Raw genomic sequence first — 17,412 nt, 5'->3', positions numbered from 1 at the left:
TTTTTTTTTTTTTTTTGAGACAGGATCTCACTCTGTCGCCCAGTGCAGTGGCGTGATCTCAGCTTACTGCAGCCTCGACCTCCCTGGCTGAAGAGATCCTCCGGCCTCAGCCCTCCCCTGGCCACCCCCTTAACCCCTCAGTAGCTGGGACTAGAGGTGTGCACCACCATGCCAGACTAATTTTTGTGTTTTTTGTAGAGCTAGGCTTTCACCATGTTGTCCAGGCTGGGCTCAACTCCTGGGCTTAAGCGATCCTCCCGCCTCCACTTCCCAAAGCGTTGGGATTATAGGTGTTGAGCCAGTGTGCCCAGCCCTCAAATTTTTGTATATGCTTTATGTTCATGGTTTTAAAAAATACTACTATTTTTAAAAACTTATTTTAAAAAATAAAAGTCCCCTGTCCCTCCTATCCCCATTCCCACTCCCAGGACAAAATCACTTTTGAATCTTTAAGGGGCTTATTTTGATAATTCACTTCATACCTCTAAGTGACATGCTTACTTATTGATTTAATTGTAAGCACTTTTAAGGATAGTTTTTGTTTTTGTTTTTAAGATGGAATCTTGCGCTCTGTCACCCATGCTGGAGTGCAGTGGCACAATCTCAGCTGACTGCAACCTCTGCCTCCCAGGTTCTAGTGATTCTTCTGCCTCAGCCTCCCGAGTAGCTGGGACTACAGGTGCACACCACCATTCCCAGCTAATTTTTGTATTTTTAGTAGAGACAGGGTTTCACCATATTGGCCAGGCTGGTCTCAAACTCTTGACCTCATGATCCGTCTGCCTCAGCCTCCCAAAGTGCTGGGATTCCAGGCATGAGCCACCATGCCCAGCCCAAGGATAGTTCTTTAAAGTGCATGCATACATTTGATTTATGAGAAGTTATGCCCATACTTTTTTCACTTCCTCGGGCCAGCCCTGTCCACGGGCCAGTGTTTGGAAGCCCTGAAATCAGGTGGTACAGAGCCCCATGCACATTCCTGGCTGTCCCCAACCCTTACCACATTTGGTACACAGAGCCTACAGCCACGCTAGTGCCGAGTGGGGGCTCTCTTCTCTCTATGTGCACCACTTGGTTACTCTTGCAGGGGGCCATTCCAGAATTCGGCCTCTCTCCCTCACCCACCACCCACCCACTCTCAGAGGCTAGCCTGATATCTCTTAAATATTTCTTGGACTTTCAACATCCTGCCAATTTGCCTCCCTTCTTCCAGGCCATGCCCCTCAACCCTTCCTCTACACTGAACCAGTGAACTGTCAAACTCCCTGCAAATTCTTCAGTGGCTCCCAGCACCTATAAGATCTAAGGCTTGGCAAGGCAAATATGACTCTAATCCCCCTGGGCTTTCCCCTTCTGCTGCTTCCCTCCTTCCCTGCTCAATGTTCATGTTCTTGTTGCAAGGAGTCCTCACTGCTGTGTTTCTCACCCCTGTGCCTTTTGTCTGGGGCAGCTCTGGAAGTCCTGCCAGCCCTTCAACCTTTCTCTTGCTCCCTCATCTCTAAAGCCTCAGGCCAGGGCCTGCCTCCTTCAGGAAGACCTCTCTTCTCCAACCTTTCCTCACTCCTCTGTCTCCATCTCATCCATTCTAGACGGGTCCCCTTCCTCCTTCTCCCTGGGCATATCTGCACTAATGGGCTTGCCACAAAGTTGTGTTTACTCCAGTCTCCCCAGCATTAGGCAGGCTATGAATTTGAGGGCTAGGACTGTGATTTAACTGTCTTTACATGATCACCAGCCAGCACAGTTCCCGGCATGTAATAGGTGCACAACAAATGTTTATTGAAAGAGTAAATGAGCAGTCACGTGACACTTAGCTCACACTTTGCTGGTATACAGTTATTTGTGTATATGGTGCTCTCTGAGTATATTGTAAGATCTTTTAGGTCAAAGACCATCTCTCACTTATCTGAACTCTCCCAATAACACCCGGGGCTCACAGTAAGTGCTCAGTGGCTATGTTCTTGCTAAATGAGTGAAATGACAGGTGGGCCAGAGCCCTGGACTAATCCCAGCATTGGCAGAAACAGCAGGGCCAGCCGGCTTTGCCTGGCCCTGTTTTCTCCAGGCCTTCCCACCCTGGAGTGGCCAGGGCCCAGTCGCAGAAGGGAGGCCCTCACCCCCATACTCCTCTGACCCACTCAGAGACAGAAGGAAGCTGTGCTAAAAACCCTGACCCTCCCCTGCTAGCCGAGGACGAGAATGGGAGTTGGAAGGGGAAAGGGGAAGAGCAGAGCCACACAGCCTTTGTGTTCTTGTGTGAAATGCATGGTATATATGGGGGAGTACGTACATGTACATATGCAGTGTGAAAAATAACAAATTCCTGTGTACCCAACATGCAGGTCAATGAAGAGAGTATTCCAAGCCCATGTGCCCCTCCTTGACATATTCTCCCCAGGGGAGCCACCATCCTGAATTCGGTGATAATCCTCCCCTTACCTTTCTCAGTGGCTTCCTGCCTCTGTATAGATCCCTGAACAATATTGTTTAGGTTGCCTGATTTCAAACTTTCTATAGCTGGACTCATACCACATATATATATATATATTCTTCCATGTCTTGCTTTTTGGCTCATCATTGTACAGTTTTTGTTTTCTTGTTTTTTTGTTTTTGTTTTTCATTTGTTTTGAAACAGGGTCTCACTCTGTTCATGATCATGGCTCACTACAGCCTCAACCTCCTGGGCTCGAGCCATCCTCCCGCCTGGGCCTCCCAGGTAACTGGGATTACAGGGGCTTGCCATGACGCTCAGCTAATTTTTTTGTATTTTTTGTAGAGATGGGGTTTCATTATGTTGCCCAGGCCGGTCTCAGACTCCTGGGCTTAAGGGATCTGCCTGCCTCAGCCTCCCAAAGCTGCTCAGCTCTTTTAAATTTTTTATTGTTTTTGAGACAGGGCCTCACTTTGTCACCAAGGCTGGAGTGCAGCGGCGCAGTCATGACTAACTACAGCCTTGACCTCCCAGGCTCAAGTGATTCTCCCACTTCAGCCTCTTCAGTAGCTAGGACTATAGGCCCAGTCCAGCTATTTTTTTTTTTTTTTTTTTTCTTAAATGTTTACAGAGACAGGGTCTTACTATGTTTCCCAGGCTGGTCTCCTGAGTTCAAGCCATCCTCCTGCTTCAGCCTCCCAAAGTGCTGGGATTACAGGTGTGAGACACGGTGCCCAGCCTCATTCATGTTAATGAGCAGGACTGTAATCTCTTCAATTTTTTTTCTTGTGTAGTATTCCATAATGTGGAAATATAACAATTTAATTGTCCATTCTACTGTCGATGGACATTTGGGCTGTTTCCAGTTTGGGGCTATTGTAAAACATTCCTGGCCAGACGCGGTGGCTTTTACCTGTAACCCGAGCACTTTGCGAGGCCAAGGCGGGCGGATCACCTGAGGTCAGGAGTTCGAAATCAGTCCGGCCAACATGGCAAAACCCTGTCTCTAATAAAAATACAAAAATTAGCCAGGTGTGGTGGCGGATGCCTGTAATCCCAGCTACTCTGGACGCTGATGCATGAGAATAGCTAGAACCTGGGAGGCAGAGGTTACAGTCAGCTGAGATCGTGCCATTGCACTTCAGCCTGGGTGACAGAGCGACACTCTGTCTCAAAAATAAAAGAAAAAAGGAAAAAACCATTCCCATGGGCATCTTCTGATGCAGATGTGCAAGTGTTCCTCAAGTCATAGTCCCAGGAATATAATTTCTCCGTTGTAGGCTATGTACCTGATCAACCTTACTAGATCATTCACAACTGCTTTCCAAAGTAGTTGTGGGTCTATTATTTTTTAGAACGATGCCACCAGAGGTGACTTGGGGTAAAAGTTGAATGCCAGCCCCAGGGCCAACTCCATGAGCTTATTTTCAGCAAGGGAGAGAAGTCATGTGGCAAAAGAGTGTGCATCTGTGCATTGCTGCTTCCCCAGCCAGGCCCATAAACCACATGTTCAACAAACCTTTACAGGCAAGCTACTAAGACCCATGCACTGGGCGAGGGGCTGGGGAGACGATAATGATTTAGCACAGACCAGCCTCAGAGAGAACAATTATGTTTCCATTTACCCTGCCAGGCAGCCGGATGCTCCAGTTTTGCCCTGGAAGACACGAGAGAGTAAGGGCCGGATAGATAAGAGGGAATTTTCTTGAAGGAAAAAAGGTATTCTGGGCCCAGGAATATCTCAGCACAGGCAGTACCTCCACTCCTCAAAGGTGGCCGGTGGCTCAGTGGCGGAAGTACAGAGGGCTGCCCTTGCTGGCAGGAGAAGGAAGGAAGGAAGGAAGCAAGAAGACTAGGGCTATGCTCGTGCTGGCAGAGAGAGACACAGCTCCAGATCCAGATCCATTCAGATGCATCTTGTGCCTTGTGCCCGTCCAGGAGCAAACACGGGTGAGCATGCACGTGGACACGCATACCTCCGCACACACTTTCAGAGAGGCTGTCAGACACACTGCAGGAGCAGAGGCAAGGAGCGTGAACACGCAGCTGCTTGTGGAAGATAAGCCCAGCGCTGGGGGTTGCCTGCCTGGCCTGTCTTGAGAGTCCCCTTGCACATCTGCCTGGGCTCCCAAGAGGCAACCTCTACAAAGATATGTGTTTTCAGGACAAGCTGCCCCCTCCCGCAAAACCTTTCTGTTTACAGAAATGGAGTAGCAAAATCCCTTAGTTCATATTTGAGTCCTGTCTGATGCTGACAGGCTGGCCAGGGCTGGGCATACAGTAGGTCTCTTTACTTGCTGAAGTAAAATAGTTAAATGAAATTTACTATAAGATAAATTAAGATAACTTTACTATAAGCTATATGAAGATTCAAAACAGGGGGAAAGAGAAACCTGAAATGAGAAAAGGGGAGTGAAGGAAGACTTGATGTCCTTCATAACTGGCCTGCATCCTGCCCAGCCCCTCCTTTCTTTCCAGAAGCCCACCAGTGGCCCAGAGTGGAAGGGTGGGAGTCAGACCAGCCCAAGGTTGCTAATTAAGACTAGACTGCCAAGCACGGTGGCTCATGCCTGTAATCCCAGCACTTTGGGAGGCTGAGGCAGGCAGATCACCTGAGGTCAGGAGTTCGAGACCAGCCTGGCCAGCATGGTGAAACCCCATCTTTACTAAAAATACAAAAATTGACTGGGTGTGATGGCACGCACCTGTAATACCAGCTACTCGGGAGGCAATTCTCCAAGAATTGCTTGAACCTGGGAGATGGAGGTTGCAGTGAGCCGAGATTTGGCCACTGCATTCCAGCCTGGGTGACAGAGTGAGACTCTGTGTCAAAAAAAAAAAAAAAAAAAGACTGGACTGTTTGTGGATTTTATATGACTCCTGCTGCTTGAGAGAGCTGAGATCTGCTCTCCCTTCCTAAGATTGCTTCCAAGGCCCAGAGCTGGCTGGCAGCAGTTCAGAATCACCACCTAGATATTGAGATCCAGCCAGTCCCAGCTCCTCTTGTACCTCTTCCCAGCCCCTCCCTCCCAGGTACCCCTAGGCAGAGTATACCCTGCGGTCCTTTGAGGCTGGAGAAGCAGGTGGTTGTGAAGTAGGCTGGCCTTTGGGACCTCCCTCTCCCCTGGTACCCTCCCTCCCTGGGAGGCTGCTTGGCTCCAGAGTGAAGGAGCAAGTAGGGGCCCTCAGTAGTCTTCTCCTTCCATGGCCAGGCTGCCCACCTGCTTGGAACCCGGCCACACACATCCCGGTGCCCCATTCACTGGCCCTCCAGGTTGTCAGAGACCTTTGTGCTGCAGTTTTTCTGCCCTCCCACCTGATCACCCACACCTCCAAGGGGGCTGCAACCTCATGTTCGGAACTCTTGAGCCTGGAGAGAGGCTGTGGGGGGTGGGGCAAGAGCCCTGGAAGTGCCCCAGAGTGTGGAGCCTGTTGCCAATAGGGGCAACAAGACAATCTCTCTGTAGGACTGACTGTGAGGCCTCCCCAAAGAAGGATCGGGCAGAGAAATGCAGGCTGCTCAGCCCTGCCTGGGACATCTGCAGCTGCCTCAGAGCTCACATTGTGTGGATCCCAACAGCGTTTCCCTCAGTAATGAAGACCCGGCCCTCTCCCAATTCTGCATTCCCCTCTTCCCCAAGGCTGGAAACCCACTATGGCCACTCCTGTAGGCTCAGCCATCTTACACTACAAGTTCCCCTGATAAGCCCCATCCCCCACCCAGCCTGCTCACTCACCAGGAGCAGCCATACGACTCACTTCCCTGCTGCCCCGTGGAACTTCATCTCTCTGTGCCTCAGAGGGTCTGCCGAGCCCTGTGGCCCACCACTCCATCCCCTGCCAGTGGATGCTCTGGCGTGGCCAGCCTCCTCACTCAGGCACCTGTTCCCCAGCTGGCACACCCCAGGCTCAGCCCACTCGAGTGACCTGCCCCCACATCCACCAATCCCCTGCTCAATTAAGAATTGGCATTTGCTGAGGGACCATTATGTCCCAGGGTGCCAGCGATTCAAAGACTAGTAACAGGATGGGGCCAAAAAAGTTTACGAGTTATTTGGGGAGATAGACATAAAAATTATGAGACATCTCAATTACTCCAATTTTAATGTTACCCATTCTTTAAGACCCAGCATGGGCACTAACCCACTACATACCCACCTGTCTCTGGTTTGCTGCTGTATCCCCAACACTTTGCACTTGGCTCAGTGGAGCCCCTCTCCCTCCAAACAAATACTTGCATAATGAATGCAAAGCGGCGGGGGTGGGGGGGGGGCAGGCTGCAGGGAGGATGACTTCTTTCCTTTGCCCTCCACCAAGCTTATCTAGATGAAATCAGATTTAAATAAAACATCAAGGGCGGCCTTGGAGCAGGGAGGGCAGGAGTGGGCAGGGGGGAATCGCAAGGCTTTGCCTTGAACTAAATTCTCCCATCTTTTTAGCAGCAGCTAAAAGAGCAGAGTTCTGGGGCCACAGCCTCTAGCTTCTTGGGGAAGCCATCTGGACTGCCAAAGCCAGAACTGTTTATGCCTCCAAATGTCAATGAGTCTGCCTTGTCAAACCCATAACCAATTGTTATCCAGTTGTTGAATGAATCGGGTCAGGAAATTTTATAGTAAAAATATGTACAAGTCACAAAAAGTACAAATGTTGGCGATCACTCCTGAAAACAGGCAAAATGGGTCAGGATGAGTGTGTTTAAAGGTAGGGAGGCAGAGCCTGGCACACAGTGTGGCTGCAGGAGGTAGTTTTCTAAGCTAATATGGCAGTCTAGCACTGTGGTCACCTGGCAGAGCAGTCAGGCTGCAGAGCCGCTGCGGCACAGGCAAAGGCTTGATTTCTCTGCCATTCATTCATCACTGAGTAGCTATTACCGAGAACCTATCATGTGCAGGTACCCTGTGGGCCATGGGGAAACAGTAGGACCCAGGCAGACACAGATGTGGTTTTCACCCTAACCTAGCCGGGGAGGCAGGTCTTAGCCAGGAATCACCGGCTTGCCAGGCTTGCCAGGAAGAAAGCATCGCAGGTTGCGGAGTGTGACTGAGCCTGAGAGATGAGATCAGAGAGCCTCCTGGCTGAGGCGGCAACAACAGTCAGTTCCAGATTTGGATCTTTATCCTGAGTGTAAGCAGGAGTCACGGAAGGGTTTAAGCAGGAGAGTGCCATGATGCAGTCTATTTTGGAAAGATCCCTCTGACTGAGAGCCCTCTGACTGGGGCAGAGTGGACGCGGGAGGCCGGGCTGTGGTTGGTCACAGAGGTGGGAGGAGATTCGAGGCTGGAGGCTCCAGTAAATGACAGGCTGTGGTGATGGATTAGCTATGGGTGGCGGCTCGGGAGTGAGAGGGAGGTGCCAAGGATGAGTCCAAGGTTCTTGACTTTTAAAACTGCCAGTGCCTTTACCCCACAGTGGAAACATTGGGAGAACACTGAGTTTGCTTGTAGCTGGAAGTTGGCTGAAGTGTATCTGATGTTCCTGAAAGACCATATTGATGTTTCAGTGTCAAAGAGAGTGCAGAAGGCAGGGAAAGGGTACTTTTGATAACGGCTTTGCCAAAGGAATATCTTTTTATAAAGAAATATGACAATCGACTTGCAACATTTTGCCCCCAATCTAACAGCGAGATGAATGTTGCTCACAGCAACTTCATGTGTAAAATTCGAATGAGTTGCTAACAGACATTTGGAAAACTAAGAGTAGAGAATTGTTTGGGGAAGCTTATTTAGGAAGAAGTGATGGAGAAATCATTAAAAGTGACAAGGCTGGGATCTAAACCCTGGCTCCACTATTATTAACGTGACCCTGGGAAGTTACCGAACCTCTCTATGCTTCAGTTTTCTCATCAGTAAAATGAGAATAATAACATTATCTATCTCATAAGACTGGCTGGGGATTAAGAGTATGTGTAAAGAGCTTAATGCAGTGCCTAACTCATGGAATCTCTCCAGGAACATGACCTATCACAGAATACACCCTGACAGGGAAGCAACGAAGCAGGCAATTGCTGATTTCCCATAATCCCTTTCAACAAAGAAGAGTTGTTGTCCATATAACTAAGTGTAATTTTTATAAATGCCCTTATTAGATTTTTAACTATAGTATAATATTCACAAACCAAGGGGAAAAATTGTCAGGCTTCTCATATCTAACTAAGTCTTTTTTTGTTTTTTTTTTGAGATAGACTCTCACTCCATCACCCAGGTTGGAGTGCAGTAGTTCAATCATGGCTCACTGCAATCTCCACCCCCCAGGTTCAAGCGATTCTTATGCCTCAGCCTCCTGAGTAGCTGGAACTACAGATGCGTGTCACCACACCTGTAGAGATGGGGTTTTGCCACATTGGCCAGATTGGTCTCGAACTCCTGGCCTCAAGTAATCTGCCCACCTTGGCGTCCCAAAGTGCTGGAATTACAGGTGTGAGCCACTGTGCCTGGCCTACCATATCTAAGTCTTGATGTCACTTTTCCAGCTACTAATCATCTGGCCCAGTCTTGCTTAGGTCATGTACTCTTTGATGCACTCTTCAGTTTCTGAGGATCATGCCTCTGCTAGGCGGAGTGGCTTTCCTAGGTCAGAAGCAATGCTATCTGCATGGCCTCCCAAGTCTTCTTGGTGTCTGAACAGTGCAGAGCACAGGTGGCACTGTGGTTGGTTAACACCATACTTGTGGCCCAGACTGTAGTCCCCCCAGAGGGTGTCTGCTGGAAAGGGCTGGTCCTGGCTCTTGCTGTGGGTTCACTGAGGTTAAGTGAGGGTGGCAAAAGAACCGCAGGTGATTCTCTCCTCTGCTCTGGGTTTTGCAAGACTAGAGAGGTCAGTGGCTGTGGCTGGGAGCCTGTAGGAGATGGAACTATCTCACCTTGAGGAATGAGATTAGGGATGCCACAGAGAATCTTTCCCGAAGAGGGGAATGGCTACAGGGCCCTGGCCTTGGGAGGGTGGAGTGGAGAAGTCATGGGAAGAGGGGCTGGCCTCTCCCCCACACCTAGCAAAGGGAGCAATCCTGCCTTACTGAAGCCAGAGTGGGGCCCACTGCTGGGTGGACAGAATACAGCCACAGGCACTACATTGTCAGGGCTCCAGATGGGAGATAAGGAGTACAAAACAGAGGTGGAAGACTGATTCCAGCATGGAAGCAGGGCAGGCTTCAGGCATGGCCAGATTTGGACATGATGAAGTAGATTCACAATTGCTAATGTTCTGGGGGCACTTGGCTACATCAGGTGCTATTCTAAGTACTTTATATGTTTTAAGAAGCTGTAGAGCCAGGACTGTACTCAGAAAGTCTGTGTTCTTAACCACTATGCTATGTGAAATGTAGAAAGAAGAAAGATTTTATACCTATAAAGGGTTAGACCTCTATTTTATACGTTAAATGTCGCATGAAAAAAAGTGAAGGTTTTGGAGCCACTCCAAGCCTATGTGATCTTGAGCACTTACTTAGATTCTCCAGGTCTCAGTTTCCTCATTTGTTTGTAAATTTGAGAGTACATTTACCTACCAGAGTTCTTGAGGGTTAAATAAAGAAACATATGTTGAGTGCCTGTTCATGTCTTCTGTAAGACACCTGCCCCCTCTGGACCTCCTGCTGGCTTTGGAGGTTCTCAATACACTGTCCATTCCAGATCTGGATTTCCTCATCTTCCCAGGGGTCTGTATGTCTGGAATAAAGGAACCAACCATAGTGGATGCATCCCTGGACTTCCAGTCCACAGTGCTGGGAGTTCCTCAGGGGAGAAGTCATACTCCAAGTTGATATCTGAGCAGATAAGTGTTCTGGTAACAGTGAAGGAGGTGACCCTAGAAGCTGAGGTCCCAAGCAACCCAAACCTAGATCATCACAGAAATGTCATGTTTCTTGGAATGATTCTCCCATCTCCGTGTATTTATCCATTCAGTTTCTATTTACCAATTATTTACTATTCAGTTCACCAAGCATTATTAGGCAACTACTATTTGCCAGGTATCATTCCATGTTCTCAGGAGTCACCTAGAAGAGCCCACAAACTCTGGACCATGTTTAATTTCCCTTTTCGTCTCCAGCCTGGGTCCATGGATCTTGGAGTGTGCTCAGTAAACATCTGCTCCTGGGGCGATAATGAAGGTACTACTAGAGATTGGCATGAGAATGCAACAGGGCTCTCTGAGTAGGTTCAAGGGAAGTAGACACTGCAAAGGCCTGCACCACGATACCCATCCATGTCTCTGTGGCCACAATGCCGGGCAAGGATCACACACCTGAAAACCTCCAGGGTTCAGGTCCCGTAAATGTCCCACATGGGCAAGGTGGGAGCATGGCAAACTGGAGCATGCCTACCCCATAAAGACTGCATTTGCTACTTAGTACCAACCTATTGTTGCAAGTGAAAATGTGCGCCAAGGGTAGCAAATCTGATTTTTTTCAAGAGAAACTGTAATCCTGGATTTTTATTTTAAATCTCCAAAAATTCCAGCACTGGCCCCTAATTTTAATCTTTTTTGAAAGTCCCATAGACAGTTAAATAGAACTTGTCTGCCTGCTTACTTTTGCTCAAAGGCTACTAGTTTGGGAGCCCTAAGTGTGCCTGTGAAAGGGGAGAGGTAGAGGGCTGTGTGTCCTGGGGCCAGCTTATGAGAGACCTAGAATGCCATCCTTCCTTGGGGCCAGGACTGTGCTAGACACAGGAAGCCATAAAGAGGATGTCAAAGCCATAGGCCTGCCCTCCAGGGGTTTATAATCTTATAAATAAAGACTTACAGGCAAAACAGCAGATGGTCAGGAATGTGTGAGGAGGAGACAGCTTGGAGTCCGTGGAGTTCAGGGCAGCAGAGAGCAAGGTGGCCTTGAGCTTCAGGAGAGTTTCACCTGAGCTTCGGGAGACCTTTCCAGGAAGTCAGGCTTGGACTCTGAGAATGAGGATTCTGGAGGAGTCTGGGAGATCCATAAACAAATATGAATGGGCACGACCTATGCTGGAGACCCCAAAGAAAAGCCCCAGGGAATCCACTTCCAGGTGTCATGGGAAAAGGCTCACAGGAAAGGGCAGGGCTACAGCATGAGGCTTCACTGACACCCCCACACCCCTTCCTATTGAAACTGGCCATCCCTGGCCTCAGAAGTCCAGTGGGGTCAGCCTCTCCAAGCTTGCAGAAGTCAGTGTTGGAGGCTTGGGCAAGTGTTCCAATTTCGGCTGGGGTATAAGCCCTGCCTGTGTGGCTCAGGCCAGGCATTAATGGCTCTAAGCCTCAATTTCCTAATTTGTGAAATGGTGAGAGTAATTGCATATACCTATTGAGATTGGGGTGAGAATGAGAAACCAATATAGGATGTCATTTGCCCCTGTTCCTGTATGGTTTTTATGACAAATGTCCACCACCAGTTTGTCTCCAGTAGCGTGGGGAAAAAGCACCTGGAGGGCGAAGCGAAGCTGGTCCCCATGTTTTTCTTGTTACTGCTCTGGAAATGACATGGATTCTGGGAGGGCTGCCTATCTTAGAGGGCGAGGGAGGAGATGGAGCATGGGGGCCCCTCCATTTCTTCCCCGGGGACAGAGATGGTAGAGCTCCTGGTGGGCGGCAGGCAGGAGCGGCTGGGGTTGGGGGCAGCGCTAAAAGAGGGCTCTCTTTCCTCCAGGGCAGACCCTTTCCACCCAACAGCCACCTGGGAGGGAGGGCGAGACTCAAGGTCAGAAGTCCCTGGAACAGGTGAGCACTGCGAGGGAACTGAGATGCAAGATCCTCCTGCCTGAACTCACACCCCGCGTGCTGCTCTCCCAACTCGCCTCTCGGATCTCAGACCAGAAGCTTCCTTTCCTTAAAATCCTTCTATGTTCTCCAAGGCCTTTGGGACAGAGCTCCTTGGCAGGGTTTACAAAGCTTAGGTGGCCCTACCCACCTCTCCGGCCTCATCTGCTGCCTCACCCCTATACCACAGCTCTGCACCTTTGCTGAAACTGGTACTCGCGCTTGGGGTGTCCTCATCTTTCCCCCACCTATGGCAGCCTGCCCGAAGAGTGCCTGCTCCTTCAGGCTCCGCTCTCGGCTTAGCCCCTTCTCGGAACGTCCCCGCACCTCAACCCAGCCCCTCGCCAGGGGCAGACCCTGGCAGCCTTCCTTCCTCCTCAGCAGCCATTACGTGTTGCTGTCATAAAGTTATCACTCTGTTTTCTGTCTACTTGTCTCTCTAGCCCCTGCCCATCCCAGCCTCCGACTGCAGGATCCTGGAGAGCAGGAAAGCCTGGCTCCCCGTGGTAACCCTAAGGCAGGCCCTCTGCCTGGGGCGTCCTGGCACCCGACGCGGGCCGGAGAGCCCGGCGGGGGCGCGGCGAGGGGGCGGCCGGGCCGCGGGCTCGGAGCCGGGGCTGGGGGTGGGCGAGGGGAGTCCTTCACCCTTGTGGCGGGCTCCTGCCCAAGCCAGCCCACCCGGCCCAGCTCCCGCTCCGGAGCCGTGCCCACCGGGCCAGGTGATCTCGAACCTTCTGTCTCTCACACCCCAACAACAAACAACCCTCCGCGCTCTCCCTCTGGAGAAAGGAGGTGGAGCCTGACCTCAGCCGGAGGCTGCCGCAGCTGCCGGGGGGAGGGCTTGGAGCTCCAGCCCTTGGGGGAGCCTTTCCTCCAGGGAGTGGTAGGGGTGGGGGGCTTGGAGGGGGCTCCAGAACGCCGGGGAACCTCTCCCCCGGCAGCATCGACCCTCCCCCAGCAAAGGGAGGAGGGGCGAGGGGGGTGGCTTCAGTGAGTGCCCGCTTCCGACTCTGTCCCTCTCTTAGGCTGGACTGCCCTCGGACACCTCCTCCCCCACTTACACCCACCCCCTCCTTGAACTCTGCAGTCCCAGAGGCAGGGTGAGACTGGGGACCGAGTGAGCCCAAGGGCTAAGATGCGACTCTGCGGGGCTCCCGGGAGCCGGGAGGGTGCCCATCCCCCACCCCTTGACGGTAGTCGGGGGTGTGGGCGGGGTGAGAAGGACCCCGGGGACACTCCGATTAGGTCTGGAGAGAGCCTGAAATAGGGTGCAGTCCGCCGTTGTTGGGGCTGCGGAGGAGGCGACTGGGGTGAGGGGCAGAGAATGCACCCCAAGAGAAAGGCATGGGGCCCCAAAGAGGGTAGGAGACGGGATTCAGAGGGCGGGAAGGAGAATGCAGAAACAGCTTTTACGGGGAGAGGCAGACTGCAAAGACGTCCCCTGGCCGGCAATCTGGAGGCTAGCGCTGGGCAGATGGGGGTTTTGGACACAGCGCCATGGACATGTGTTCCCCAAAGTCTGAGCGCATGCAGCCCCCTTGTTCCTTCTTGTGCGGAGACTGAGTCCCACACAGTCCCTACCTCACCGGGACCTCCCCACCCCCAAGGCCGGGGCCGTAGGTGCGTTTAGGAGAGGGAGAGGTCTTGTTCCTCACTGGGCGCTCAACAGCTGGCTCCTTGGTGGTAGGAGGCTACCTTGCCCCTCCAGCTCAAGAGTCAGGAGTAGCACTTCTACCTCCCCATCCCTAGGGAAGAGGGCCCCCGCAGGTGAAGACCAGACTTGTGCACTAGGATCTGCCTGGGGGCAAATAATTTCTGGAGATGCCTTTAAGGAGGGGTGTTCCAATCCCTTTAAGAGGGAGTGGGTCACAGCAAAAGGACTATAAAAGTCCAGCTTTCTTTATTCCCCCACCCCCCGGGGGCTTCCTATGATGGGGGAAGGGGCAAGTGCTGTTGCCGCATTTAATTGTTGCCTTGGTGTCCCTCCCGCAAAGAGCTGTGCTCTTCAGTTCTTCCAGTGGGGCTGAGGAGCCAGGTGGCTCAGTAAGTACTGCGGGGACCTAGACTTCAGGTGCTCTGGGGGTTGGGATGGGGGCTGCCCCACTTCCAGGAAAGAAGATGGGACCCGGGCAGGGGTGCAGGGAGGAGAAAGTGGTCACTGCCACCATCGCAGGGACTGCACTGCTGCTGGGGTGCCCTGCCTGGTGCCAGGTGGTTGGATCTCAGGCCAGGCGGTCTTGGGGGACTGCAGCGGGCAGTGGCGGGGAGGTGCTGGGGCTGGGCTGGAGATGACGGAGCAGCCAGTCTGTCCTGGCTGTCAGTCTGGTTGTGTGTGGTGGGGGAGGGGTGCGCCGTGTGTTCTCTCTGGCCCTGGATGTTTTCCTCTCCGGCATCTCCCTCTGAGGCAGTTAACCCTTCCCGATGGGTCTGGAGGTGTCTGGGGAGAGACAGCCCCTGCCTGGCAGCAGCTGGGGGAAGACTCCAGAGACCTGAAGGACCCATTCCTCTTTCTAGACCAAGTGCCAAACCCTTTTTTCAGTGGGAGACCTCTGGGCTGCCAAACATACCAGGGAGAGGAAAGGTGATGGGCCCCAGGCATTGGCACAGCTGTCCAGTGAAGTGGGGTGGGGGCAGCATTCTCTCAGGAAAGGTTACAGGACCGAAGGAAGGAGGAAGAAGTGGAGCCCTTTCCAGCTGTGGAAGGGCTTTGGACTGGGAAAGAAAGAGGCCCAGTTGCAGAGGTCCCTGAAAGTTGGGTGAAGGAGGCTAGAAGAGGCCAAAAGATCCCTTTGGGGAACAGACAGGGTGTAGCCCCTGCCTCTTCTCTGCTGGCTTGTTTTAACAAGCAATAGGGAGGAAGGGGGGACAGAGGTGGCTCAATGAGCTGGCACAGGAGGAACACTTAGTGCTTTTAGCCAGCCTGTGTCCCCGCACCATAGCCCACTCAGAGCCTCCTGGGGCAGCAGATACAGTCACCCACACGGGAGGCTCTGAGGAGAGAACTCCTCCAGCGGCCAGGCAGGCACTTGTAGAGTGGGCTGTCATGACTACTCTGCCTCCTCTCCAGTCGGTATTCCTTCCTTTCCCTCCCACCGAGACCCCAGGTAAGACAACTCTCCCCTGCTCACCCCAGGGCCCCCTGATGCCAACACCAGGAAGACACCCAGTCCTGCCACCTCATCTGCTACCATTTCCTCGGCTGAGTGTGGGCTTCCTGCCACTTGGGTCTCCTTCCCTGCCACCAGGTACGTTCCTCTTCTGACCCTCCCAGCCTCCATCCCTGCCCATTATCAGGCCTGAAGTGGCTGCCAAGGTCAATGCCGCCTGGGCTGCAGACAGGAGCATGGCCTCTCTTCTGTCTTGGCCTGTAGCATGGCTCTGCTCCCGTGGCCACCACTGCTGTACCCTCCACCACCAATCTCTGACGAGTGGGGGCCACCATGGGGTTAATTTCCCCATGAGACAGACTGAGACCGGGAGAGGGGGAATTCTGTGAGGCAGGGAGTAGGGCTGGCCTGCTCTGTGTTGGGGGGCCACTGCCGGGAACCTGTGCCCTGTCCGGGAAGGGGAGAGATCTTTCAGTGTCCTACTTTTACAGCTTTGGGGGTTTTGCTTTCCCCAAGGGTGGGAGGTGGGAGAAGTGGCAGTGGGAGAACCTGGCCCTTCGAGACATTTCCATGCCACAGTCTTAGCTTTTAGCTCCCATTCACAAACTTTCCCTCCTTTAAATGTGTCCCCCCAAACAGCTAAGACAGTCTGAGCCCCCTGGACAGCTCTGGAGGCAGATGGGGAACTGCTTCTGGGGGAGGTTGTTTCCCAGCCATATTGGCTAGCAGCCCTGATTGTCTTAAAAGGCTGCCTGGGTGAGCGCTGGAGTCCCAAGGTCTAGGAAAGGCTGGGCGCTGTGTGTGGTGCAGGAGGAGCCCCTCCGAAGCCCCTGGGCCACACTCCAAGGCTGGGTTTTCCTTGCTTGCCTGGGCAGCCTCAGCACTCCGGGTGCCTCTCTCTGCCCAAGGCGTTCCTGGGGCCCAGCCCCTCCCTGGGCTGCTCCAGCGCTCTGGTGACTTGACACTACCCTTTCTGCCGCTGCTCCTTTTACCTCCTAAAGCTCCCCTCCCCCGCCTGAATTGGGAATGAGGCTTTGTTCAGGGGTGAACTCAGCATTTCTCAAGAACCTACTGTGTGCATATCCCGGGCTTAGTGAAGTGAAGTCCTAGGCGGGCTCTGGCACCACCAGGTGCCCAAGACACAGCTCCTTCCCGCACCTAACAGGGACTTCCCATCTCTCTCTGTGACCTCAGCCCGCTGTGCCCACCCACCCCACTGACCCCGCGAGCGTGCTCGGGCTTGGGAAGGCACGTCTGTGGGGGTGAGAGACGGAGCCACCGCATTCGGTGACTTGGGGGAAGCCAGGTAAGTGTCTACACTTGGTTCTCCCATAGCTTGGGGACGCGAGGGAGGGAGTCCAGCCGCTCCTGTCAAGCTGCCCGCCCCTTTCTCCCTCCCCCGGAGAGCTCTGATGTTCCCCGCGGTGGTGGAAGAGGGTGTGTGGGTGTCAAGGACTCACAGACCAGGCTCTGCTGTCAGCTGGAAATGGATGAGGGCTCCACACTCTGCTTCTGAAGAGGGTGAATTAGAAGCTGGGGTTGGGGGCGGTAGGTGAAGGGCAGAAAGAGGAAAAAGAGATGCGGGTGAGGGGTTACCGAGCCAGGACCGACCTTGCTGGAGAGGAAAGGAGACGTGGCAGGCAGGGAAGTCGGAAAGATGAGGCAAGGGCGGGAGGGGCTTCTCAGCAGTCGGGGCCCTTTTGCAGGAGTCTGGGGCCCTTTCTGCAGGAAAGGGGGGTTGTTCTCGCTTCATTTTCGGCTGGTCTTCCCGAAGCTTTGCCCTGGGGGCAGCAGCCTCCGGAGAGGGTGGGGTGTTCCTCGGCCCACAGTTTTCTCCCGCGCGTGCTGGTGAGGATATGGGGGAAAGGCGATGTGGAGGGGTGATGGCCAGGGCGGAGGTAGATAATATTTTTCCGGGGGGCTAGCAGCTGGGGGATTGGGGTCGAGTCATCGTGGGATACGGGCTCAGGTTCTTAAGACTAAGAGAAAAATCCAAGAAGCCGGCAAAGAAAATCACCCCTTGCCACCACCCTTGGCACCGCACCCCTCCCCCCAGGCCCCACCACTCCCCGCACCGCCTCCCCCGGCCGCCTCGTGCTGCCCCCTGCGTTGGGACGACCGACCCACGGTTCTGATTGGTCGGAGACCGGG

The 17,412-nt window shown here is 53.0% G+C and overlaps 1 protein-coding gene across 1 annotated transcript in view; it reads left to right on the top strand.

Annotated features, from left to right (window-relative positions):
• Positions 1-16,317: 16,317 nt before the first annotated feature.
• BAHD1 (bromo adjacent homology domain containing 1) overlaps positions 16,318-17,412 on the top strand; it is a 28,433-nt gene continuing 27,338 nt past the window's right edge. Inside the window, exon 1 of the mRNA XM_011989274.1 lies at positions 16,318-16,567. The gene's annotated coding sequence lies outside the window, so the exon portion shown is untranslated. The remainder of the gene's footprint in view (positions 16,568-17,412) is intronic.

This window comes from Mandrillus leucophaeus, unplaced genomic scaffold, assembly GCF_000951045.1.
Source record: "Mandrillus leucophaeus isolate KB7577 unplaced genomic scaffold, Mleu.le_1.0 Scaffold35, whole genome shotgun sequence".
In the NCBI taxonomy this organism is placed as follows: domain Eukaryota; kingdom Metazoa; phylum Chordata; class Mammalia; order Primates; family Cercopithecidae; genus Mandrillus; species Mandrillus leucophaeus.
Note: the sequence above shows the minus strand (reverse complement) of the source record. Positions and strands in the feature narration are given on the sequence as shown.